This window comes from Arachis ipaensis, chromosome B1, assembly GCF_059453495.1.
Source record: "Arachis ipaensis isolate K30076 ecotype BB chromosome B1, ASM5945349v1, whole genome shotgun sequence".
NCBI lineage: Eukaryota > Viridiplantae > Streptophyta > Magnoliopsida > Fabales > Fabaceae > Arachis > Arachis ipaensis.
The window spans coordinates 76,159,927-76,171,273 of NC_142436.1; the positions used below are offsets into that span (position 1 = coordinate 76,159,927).

At 34.8% G+C, this 11,347-nt stretch overlaps 2 long non-coding RNA genes across 2 annotated transcripts; both read right to left on the reverse strand.

The window, feature by feature from the left end:
• Nucleotides 1-3,234: 3,234 nt before the first annotated feature.
• LOC148577081 (uncharacterized) lies at nt 3,235-6,401 on the reverse strand. Its single transcript, XR_015902366.1, has 3 exons — nt 5,875-6,401; nt 5,616-5,788; nt 3,235-3,430 (listed from the first exon to the last, which is right to left on the reverse strand). It is a non-coding gene; the product is annotated as an uncharacterized LOC148577081 (long non-coding RNA).
• A 1,197-nt stretch (nt 6,402-7,598) lies between these two features.
• Nucleotides 7,599-10,665, reverse strand: LOC107631660 (uncharacterized). Its single transcript, XR_001618601.3, has 3 exons — nt 10,252-10,665; nt 9,994-10,165; nt 7,599-7,808 (listed from the first exon to the last, which is right to left on the reverse strand). It is a non-coding gene; the product is annotated as an uncharacterized LOC107631660 (long non-coding RNA).
• Nucleotides 10,666-11,347: the final 682 nt, after the last annotated feature.

Below are 11,347 nucleotides of genomic sequence, written 5' to 3' on the forward strand. Positions count from 1 at the left end.
AATAAAAAAATCAGAACAAAAAAAAGAAAACAACCACCGTAGGTGATTAAAAAATAAACTAAAAAAAAAAGCCTGTGCCGATAGATTCAAAGAGCACAAGCGAATCTGAAAGCCAGTAAGTATTGTGTAATTTCTGTGATCAAATGAATTAATTTCGGTTCGGTGAGTTTCTAATTTTCGTTTTAGTACTTTAATTCAATTCGGTTCGGTGGTTTCTGTGAGTTTGATTGACTTCATTGTTAGTGTTTTATCTCTGGTATAAATTCGATGTGTTTGTCTGTATTCCAGAGAAAATGAAATCGAAAAAACACCCGTTATAAAAAGAAAACAACCGGAAAGGGTGGCAAAAATACAAGCCCAATCTGACAAGGAGTAAGTTTCTCAAATCATATTTTCTTTTATTGATTCTTATGTTCTAGGTTCCTTGATACTTAATTTATGAACTTTCAGAAATGAACAAGCAAAAGACAATGCTGCAAAAAGGAGAAAACGAGCATTGGAGATGATAAGAGAAAAGAGATCAAAGAAAAGAAATGATGGAGCTCAGTCAGCAAACATTGCTCCGGATCATTTTGACTCTCCACAAGCACAAAATGAATTCTCCCAGACGTAAGATTCAGTTTATTATTCCCGAGTTCTTTTTCTTTCTTTGCTTACTTTTTCTACAACCTTTTCTAATTCCTCTAGATTCATTACTAATATTTATTTAAACTTGCTTAGAGTGCCAACTGTAAATCTGGATAGCGAGCAACTCTTACAGACTCAAGGAAGCTCTACACCTTCTGTAAATGCCGTGAGCAATACCAGGTAAATTGGTTCACTGAATATTCTACTTTCAGTTCGGGGGTTGCCCAAAAATGAATTTAATGTATTTCTAGACCTCTGCTTTTAATCTTGGTTTCTAATTTTAATTTGTCATCTTTTTTTTAGAAAAACAACCCCAGAAAGTACGGTTAAATATTTTAGAAAATGGAAAATCTTCCCAAGAAAGACTTTTAAAACTCCAACAGTGTAAGTTAAAAATATTTATGTTATTCTTTTAGATTTAGGTAATAATTTTTGTTTAATTAATCACAAGGTAAATGTGTTTAAATGTCGCTAGAGCTACACCTGATTCTGAGCTACAAATCGTTGAGTTTTGACAAGAAACTCGTTCTCAACCTTTGGAAGTGTGAGTTTTTCAATGTGCAAATTTCTATTTTTCAATGTGCAAATTCTAATTATTCAACATTAACTTTATCATTGTTTACATTCCTTAGACATCCTCTTGCATTGTCTCTTCCAAGTTCTGTCCAGGAAGAGTTGATCAGAGATGACTTCATCTATGTCCCTCCACAAAATGAAACACAACAAACTTCTAATAATGAGTAAGTTAATAAATATTTATTCACCACATGAATCTTGTTCAATGTTTACTGCTTATACATGGTTTAATTATGGTTTAGTTGAAACCAGAAATGAATTCAATGTGTTCTTGTCTTTGGACTCTCTTCTGTTTATTACAGCTGCCCTCCAGAACCCGAAAAGCAGGGTGTTACGGTGTCTCTTACAAGTTCTATAATTGAAAAATTAATCAAAGATGACTATGTCTATGAAGTTTCTAATCAAGAGTAAGTTTCATATAAAAATTCTTTTTATTAATTTTAATGGTATAGGATAACAATTCTGGGTTGTTATTGAACTGTTTTATATTTAATGCAATAGCCATGTCAAAGAAGAAGAACAACAATCCAAAGAACCTCCAGTGGCACAGCAATCCAAACAAGAAGCACCTGTTGATGTGTAAGTTTTACTGCTTATATAAATACCGATAATATTTACTGCTTATACATGGTTTAATTATGATTCAGTTGAAACCAGAAATTAATTCAATGTGTTGTTGTCTTTGGACTCTCTTCTGTTTCTTATAGCTGCCCTCCAGAACACAAAAAGCAGGATGTTACGGTGTCACTTACGAGTTATATTATTGAAGAGTTTTTCAAAGATGAAGATGTCTATAAAATTTCTGATGAAGAAGAATAGCAACAATCCCAAGAACCTCCGGTAGCATGAAAATCAGAACAAAAAACTCTAATCTTGTCATCATTTCATAGATATTTTACTTGCTTTTTTTTAATATCATTTCGGTTCACTATAAGTTTGGATTTTGGTTCACTATTTATTTAAATTTCGGTTCACTACAATAATTAAATATTATTTTTGTTTAATATCTTTGTTAAATATTTATCATCTTGCAATGCTACTCAACCTAGGAAAAGGGAAGATGAAAGGGCTTCCTTTAACCTTGAGATAAGTCCACCAGCATCTCAACCAAGTAAGCCCTCTCAATTGAATGTTTCACAGCTTGAAATCTTGAAAGAGGCGGTGGTAGATGCTGGAGTGACAGCAGCATTAAACTTTGCTGAAGCAACAACTTCAGAACTAACCTTACCAGCTTCTGAAGTTTACAAAACCCCGGAGAAAAAGAAAAAAAAATCATAAATGAGTTGATTGAAAAGTTTTATCGATGGATGACACATGTGAAAAAGACAAAAGATGGTAGCAATGAATATGATCCAATATTTGTCTTGAAACACGAGGAATTTTACGAGGGATTAAGAGAATATTTCATGTCTCTAATGCTCAAAGAACAAGTGCATGCCATGGTAAATCCTTTGCCATTTGCGTTAACGTTAATGATTTTTCTAAACAATCCTATATAGTATATCTCATAAATTTTCATCCTGTAGGTGGTTTGTATATACAGCATGATTCTCAACGAAATAAAAGTTCGACGGTATCAAGAACTAATATACATTGTGCCGCTGGATATTGTGGTAAGCTAAATTTCTTATTCACTGCTAATTGCTGTTCGGTAGAGTGGGAATATTAATATTGATTCACCTCATTGTTATGTGTTTTGTTGAGTTCTTTTGCATAAATAAAAATTTTCTCATGATAATTGAATGTTTTTCAAGTATTATTCAGCACATGAATTGTTTTCGGTTCGGTGCATGAATTGTGTTGGGTTCAGTGCAAATGTGATTTAACTGATATTCTTTTTGCAGAATTTTATGTTGGGGACATGTAACACCTTAACTTCTAGCACGTCATGATCGTACTAAGAGTAAGGCGTTACGACTCTATTTTCCTTTTATTAGCTATTTAATATTGAGCCTCTACACGTTAACTGGTCGATAGTTTTTAAGAAAAACGAAATTCCTTTTAGTTTGGTATATACTTCAAACTCAACTATGTCAGATAAACATATACTCACATAATTAAGATTAATACATAATAATTATTCATACAAGACTTAAATACAAACCTATCCCTCTGTAAAAATACAACACTTTACAACATCAAGGGCGAGGGAAATAAATCCAAAAGCAACTAGCCAAACAAGCCTTCTATGTCCGTAGCTCTTGAACTAGCCATCCTGTCTGTACCTCTGAAAAGATTTTTTAAAAACTTTGGGGTGAGAACAAAGCCACACGTTCTCAGTAGGGAACGTGAACGCCGCAATATATAGAGTAAACACAAATAGCTAATTCATATCATAAAAACAATTTCACTTAAAACAGTTTTAAATTCCTTTCTTTAAATCTCGTTACGTAAATAAAATCCCAGTCACATTAACAATTCTTTATCCATAAACAACTTTCCTAAATACATTATTAAGACCACAACTCAAGTAAAATATCCATCAAACACACAAGAAAATCACCAAAATAACAGCACAGTCACAAATAAACAAAATAAAGCAAACGCAATCAAATGTAAATGCGCAAACAAGATGATGCATGCCTGTTCCTAGCGCAGACCATGAGCTCATGCGTCGGTTGTCTACCCGCAACCCGACGTTACTCGGAGTGAACCCCGAATATGGTCCCTTTACTGTGTCAATTAGACACATTGGCATCACGGTTATCCGTGTCAATTAGGCCTCATTATAATAACAGTTCAATGTGTATCACAGTAAGAAACAGTGCTATCAATTAGGCGAACATTCTCGCATTAGCAATCTCAGGCTATCCATTAGGCGGGCACTTTCGCATTAGCAGTTTGGCACAAGGCCCATTCAATATACACTTTTCATAATTTACTTATTCATTTCAATTATCTCTTTCAAACATGGTTTCTCATTTACTTTCTCTTTATCATGCCTCTGCATCACCAATACTGTAAAACATACCTCCGCATCACCGCCTAACTATACATACCTCCGCACCACCGTCTAATTATACATACCTCCGCATCACCCATTAACCTTAAACATTCTTGGAGACAACTTACACATTTACATTTAACTAAGTTCCTGAACTTTTATAGGAATTCAGACATAATCTCCTCTAAAATAGCACTAAAACCACCCTTACGGGTTCCCTCAGCTTTAACAACGTTCAAACTTTCCTCAACAATTTACTAGGTAAACATTCTTAATTGGTCATTATACTCTCTTTAATCCCTTTAGTTATTGTAAAAACACGGGTTTAGAAAATAAAACTTGGTTCTGGGGCATTCCTACCATAATTGAAATTTGTACAAATCTTTCAAAAATTCTACTATCATTGCAGAAAAAACAGCAGCGAGTAGTAAATTTCTTAAATTCACTAAAAATCCAATTCTCACCCATTGCCTTTCAAAATTCATGTACTTAAAAACAACTCTTTCAGATTTCTAGAAAACTAAATTTTAGACTATTACCATGTCACATGTAAAAGTTATGAGGTTACGAACACAGCCCTGCCTTATACAAATCTGTTTTCAAAATCCAACAAGCAACTCACACTTTTTGCAACATATCTAATTGGTTAAAAAGAGTTTTGACACGAAATTTAAACTGAATATTTTAGACACATAAAGCTTGAAACTGCCGTTAGTTTCAGCCCAAATACTCATCAGAATTATAAATTAAGTGAATTGGAAGTTGGTGCTTCTGCAGTAAAGAAACAGAATTTTCTGCTGAAACCATCAATCTTCAAAAATTCATTTCTCCCAATCCACTAATCAATTAATTCTGAAATTTTTACGAGATATTAAGAACACATTAAAGTTTCATAGAAAAATAATTTCATCTAAAATTATGATCTGAAATGCTCCCAGAAATTCGTTCATTCTGCTGCCAATTATGCAGAAATTGCAGAAATTCTGCATAATGCACTTCCAACAACCTCTCATGCCAAATCTTATATTCAAGCATAGGATTCATCTAAAACCACATTTCTAACTTTCTTTTGACTAACCAAAGTTGTCCAAGAACTCTTAATTCAATATATTACAATTTCATATCATAGGTGCAACGTAACCATATTATCACAGCATCCATTCTTCAGCATCTCATCTATAACAACATATCAAGTTCTGATTCATCAAATGAATTTCCAGCAATCATAGCAACACTCCATACACAAAATCAACGTCAACAAGTACTAACAGCAAGTATAAATTTAAAATATACAACATCGTCAATAATTACTACATTAAATCATTAAACCAATCACCAACTACAACCATGATTCAACTCAATTCCAACAATTATTCACGCAAAGCAACCATAAACCATTTGCAGTTACTCATTTAATTTTAATGGTATTCATAACTTAAAACATTTATTTTTAAAACAAATCCCCTACCTCAATTAACCGAAACTCCAAGAAATCCATAACCGCGACAATTTCCCTTTTTTTTTTCTTCCTATCTCGCAGCAGCAGTAACCTCACACAGAACCAGCAACAACTACAACAGTCCCAAAACAGCATCGACACCAACACTAGTTGTAGCAGATATTAGAAGCAAAGTGGCGGAGCTAAAATAAGAATACATGTGACTATGATCAGAACAAGAACATGACAGAGGGATAAGTTTGAAGCAGAACAAGAATGAGAGGGTTACAATTTCAGAAAGAGAGGATTCGAAAGCAGAACAGCAACTCTGGGGTTCTTCTCCAGCATCAAGGGCGACGTTTGGTTCACCACCATCAGTGGCACACGACCCGACGGCGGACTACGCCCGCGGTCACGGCGGCAGCGGCAGCAACAATGGCTGCGACAACAGCTCCTCTGGCGCATTTGCTTCCTCTCCCTCCGCGAATGGTGACGGCAAGGCACGAACGGCGGCGACCCTTCCTTCGTGACATGACAGTGATGGGACGAGCTCGACGTGGACGGTGCGACGAAGAGTTGAACGGCAGCGGTACCCAGCCGCCAACGCCACGCCCTTCTCCTTCTCTTCTTCCTCGCGGTTCCCTCACTCTCTGGATCTCCATCTCTCATTTCTCTTCCTCTGATTTCTCTTCTTTTCTTTTCCATTTTGTTTGCTGAAGTTGTATTGTGTGTAGAGGTTGGCGGTGGTAAGTGAGTCATGAGGGAGTGTGAGCGTGGCTAATAGAAGAATGCACAGGTGGTAGGGGTTATACGTGTAGGTGAATTGGGTAATAGGGTTAGGGTTTAAATTTGGGGATTAGGGTTTTGGGTATGAAATTGGGGATTTTGGGTAATTAATAATTTTAATAAAATTAAAAAATAATATAGTAATTGAAAACTAATTCCAAATCCATTAATAATATCCACAAAATTATCATTTAATCATCATCTACAAATTATTTTCAACTCAATATTCTAATTCAATATTTGGAGATAATCAAATTAATTTTCTTTAAATTATAAAATAGAGTTAAAAATCTAATTATTCAAATTGAAGCATATAAAATCCTCATTGTTTTTAAATCACTAAAGCTTTAAATCAATAATTAAAAGTACTCAATTAATACAAAAATTTCTGAAAATATGCTTTTGAATAAATAAAATAAATCATAAATAATTTATTATTTAATTTTCAAAATCTGGGTCTTACATCCTACCCCACTTATAAAAATTTTCGTCCTCGAAAATTGATATAAGATAGAAAAGATTTGCATCAACTTCACTTTCAAAAATATAAAAAAAAAAGAAACAAAAAAGTCTAGCACGTTCAGTTTTGTTCAAATGTGAAAGAAATCATATCTTATGAATGATAAGATATGGTCAGAAGTAATTCAAAGCACTTCTTAAGAGGGAAGTTCGAAACAAAGAATTTCACTGCAAACAATCAAGGAAGAGTTGACATCAAACCACGTTGGCACAAATAAGAATTATATGTTGAAACGAAGTAACCCCTAAAACTTAACTTCTAACGTTTCCAAACCCCGTGATTTACGTCTACTTATTACTTCTATTTCGTCTATGATAATCCGTTAGTACCCTCATATACATAAATCATTAGTATTAAGTTGGCCAGACTTAATACCATGAGGTATGCAATGGTAGGCTAACAGCGTTAATCAACAGACAGTCATGCATATCAAATCTAAATTCTTGTTATCAGAACAAGTCACTAAGCATGACAGACACTCAGAGTATGCAATGAAGCATAGTCAGTCCAATCCCAAGGCTCTAACGGGAACGAACTGCTCTGATACCATAATGTAACACCTTAACTTCTAGCACGTCATGATCGTACTAAGAGTAAGGCGTTACGACTCTATTTTCCTTTTATTAGCTATTTAATATTGAGCCTCTACACGTTAACTGGTCGATAGTTTTTAAGAAAAACGAAATTCCTTTTAGTTTGGTATATTCTTCAAACTCAACTATGTCAGATAAACATATACTCACATAATTAAGATTAATACATAATAATTATTCATACAAGACTTAAATACAAACCTATCCCTCTGTAAAAATACAACACTTTATAACATCAAGGGCAAGGGAAATAAATCCAAAAGCAACTAGCCAAACAAGCCTTCTATGTCCGTAGCTCTTGAACTAGCCATCCTGTCTGTACCTCTGAAAAGGTTTTTTAAAAACTTTGGGGTGAGAACAAACCCACACGTTCTCAGTAGGGAACGTGAACGCCGCAATATATAAAGTAAACACAAATAGCTAATTCATATCATAAAAACAATTTCACTTAAAACAGTTTTAAATTCCTTTCTTTAAATCTCGTTACTTAAATAAAATCCCAGTCACATTAACAATTCCTTATCCATAAACAACTTTCCTAAATACATTATTAAGACCACAACTCAAGTAAAATATCCATCAAACACACAAGAAAATCACCAAAACAACATCACAGTCACAAATAAACAAAATAAAGCAAACGCAATCAAATGTAAATGCGCAAACAAGATGATGCATGCCTGTTCCTAGCGCAGGCCATGAGCTCATGCGTCGGTTGTCTACCCGCAACCCGACGTTACTCGGAGTGAACCCCGAATATGGTCCCTTTACTGTGTCAATTCTCTACCTTGGCATCACGGTTATCCGTGTCAATTAGGCCTCATTATAATAACAGTTCAATGTGTATCACAGTAAGAAACAGTGCTATCAATTAGGCGAACATTCCCGCATTAGCAATCTTAGGCTATCCATTAGGCGGGCACTTTCGCATTAGCAGTTTGGCACAAGGCCCATTCAACATACACTTTTCATAATATACTTATTCATTTCAATTATCTCTTTCAAACATGGTTTCTCATTTACTTTCTCTTTATCATGCCTCTGCATCACCAATACTGTAAAACATACCTCCGCATCACCGCCTAACTATACATACCTCCGCACCACCGTCTAATTATACATACCTCCGCATCACCCATTAACCTTAAACATTCTTGGAGACAACTTACACATTTACATTTAACTAAGTTCCTGAACTTTTATAGGAATTCAGACATAATCTCCTCTAAAATAGCACTAAAACCACCCTTACGGGTTCCCTCAGCTTTAACAACGTTCAAACTTTCCTCAACAATTTACTAGGTAAACATTCTTAATTGGTCATTATACTCTCTTTAATCCCTTTAGTTATTGTAAAAACACGGGTTTAGAAAATAAAACTTGGTTCTGGGGCATTCCTACCATAATTGAAATTTGTACAAATCTTTCAAAAATTCTACTATCATTGCAGAAAAAACAGCAGCGAGTAGTAAATTTGTTAAATTCACTGAAAATCCAATTCTCACCCAGTGCCTTTCAAAATTCATGTACTTAAAAACAACTCTTTCAGCTTTCTAGAAAACTAAATTTTAGACTATTACCATGTCACATGTAAAAGTTATGAGGTTACAAACACAGCCCTGCCTTATACAAATCTGTTTTCAAAATCCAACAAGCAACTCACACTTTTTGCAACATATCTAATTGGTTAAAAAGAGTTTTGACACGAAATTTAAACTGAATATTTTAGACACATAAAGCTTGAAACTGCCGTTGGTTTCAGCCCAAATACTCATCAGAATTATAAATTAAGTGAATTGGAAGTTGGTGCTTCTGTAGTAAAGAAACAGAATTTTCTGCTGAAACCATCAATCTTCAAAAATTCATTTCTCCCAATCCACTTATCAATTAATTCTGAAATTTTTACGAGATATTAAGAACACATTAAAGTTTCATAGAAAAATAATTTCATCTAAAATTATGATCTGGAATGCTCCCAGAAATTCGTTCATTCTGCTGCCAATTATGCAGAAATTGCAGAAATTCTGCATAATGCACTTCCAACAACCTCTCATGCCAAATCTTATATTCAAGCATAGGATTCATCTAAAACCACATTTCTAACTTTCTTTTGACTAACCAAAGTTGTCCAAGAACTCTTAATTCAATATATTACAATTTCATATCATAGGTGCAACGTAACCATATTATCACAGCATCCATTCTTCAGCATCTCATCTATAACAACATATCAAGTTCTGATTCATCAAATGAATTTCCAGCAACCATAGCAACACTCCATACACAAAATCAACGTCAACAAGTACTAACAGCAAGTATAAATTTAAAATACACAACATCGTCAATAATTACTACATTAAATCATTAAACCAATCACCAACTACATCCATGATTCAACTCAATTCCAACAATTATTCACGCAAAGCAACCATAAACCATTTGCAGTTACTCATTTAATTTTAATGGTATTCATAACTTAAAACATTTATTTTTAAAACAAATCCCCTACCTCAATTAACCGAAACTCCAAGAAATCCATAACCGCGACAATTTCCCTTTTTTTTTCTTCCTATCTCGCAGCAGCAGTAACCTCACACAGAACCAGCAACAACTACAACAGTCCCAAAACAGCATCGACACCAACACTAGTTGTAGCAGATATTAGAAGCAAAGTGGCGGAGCTAAAATAAGAATACATGTGACTATGATCAGAACAAGAACATGACAGAGGGATAAGTTTGAAGCAGAACAAGAATGAGAGGGTTACAATTTCAGAAAGAGAGGATTCGAAAGCAGAACAGCAACTCTGGGGTTCTTCTCCAGCATCAAGGGCGACGTTTGGTTCACCACCATCAGTGGCACACGACCCGACGGCGGACTACGCCCGCGGTCACGGCGGCAGCGGCAGCAACAATGGCTGCGACAACAGCTCCTCTGGCGCATTTGCTTCCTCTCCCTCCGCGAATGGTGACGGCAAGGCACGAACGGCGGCGACCCTTCCTTCGTGACATGACAGTGATGGGACGAGCTCGACGTGGACGGTGCGACGAAGAGTTGAACGGCGGCGGTACCCAGCCGCCAACGCCACGCCCTTCTCCTTCTCTTCTTCCTCGCGGTTCCCTCACTCTCTGGATCTCCATCTCTCATTTCTCTTCCTCTGATTTCTCTTCTTTTCTTTTCCATTTTGTTTGCTGAAGTTGTATTGTGTGTAGAGGTTGGCGGTGGTAAGTGAGTCATGAGGGAGTGTGAGCGTGGCTAATAGAAGAATGCACAGGTGGTAGGGGTTATACGTGTAGGTGAATTGGGTAATAGGGTTAGGGTTTAAATTTGGGGATTAGGGTTTTAGGTATGAAATTGGGGATTTTAGGTAATTAATAATTTTAATAAAATTAAAGAATAATATAGTAATTGAAAACTAATTCCAAATCCATTAATAATATCCACAAAATTATCATTTAATCATCATCTACAAATTATTTTCAACTCAATATTCTAATTCAATATTTGGAGATAATCAACTTAATTTTCTTTAAATTATAAAATAGAGTTAAAAATCTAATTATTCAAATTGAAGCATATAAAATCCTCATTATTTTTAAATCACTAAAGCTTTAAATCAATAATTAAAAGTACTCAATTAATACAAAAATTTCTGAAAATATGCTTTCGAATAAATAAAATAAATCATAAATAATTTATTATTTAATTTTCAAAATCTGGGGTCTTACAGAACACATGGCGAGTCCTACATTGATAAAAGTACAAACAAGGCCTACCGGTTCGATATTGAACAGTATGCCCACCATCGGCAGTTTCTTGACAAAAGAAAACTTGCATCGCATCCATTTGTAAGTTGTAATTTC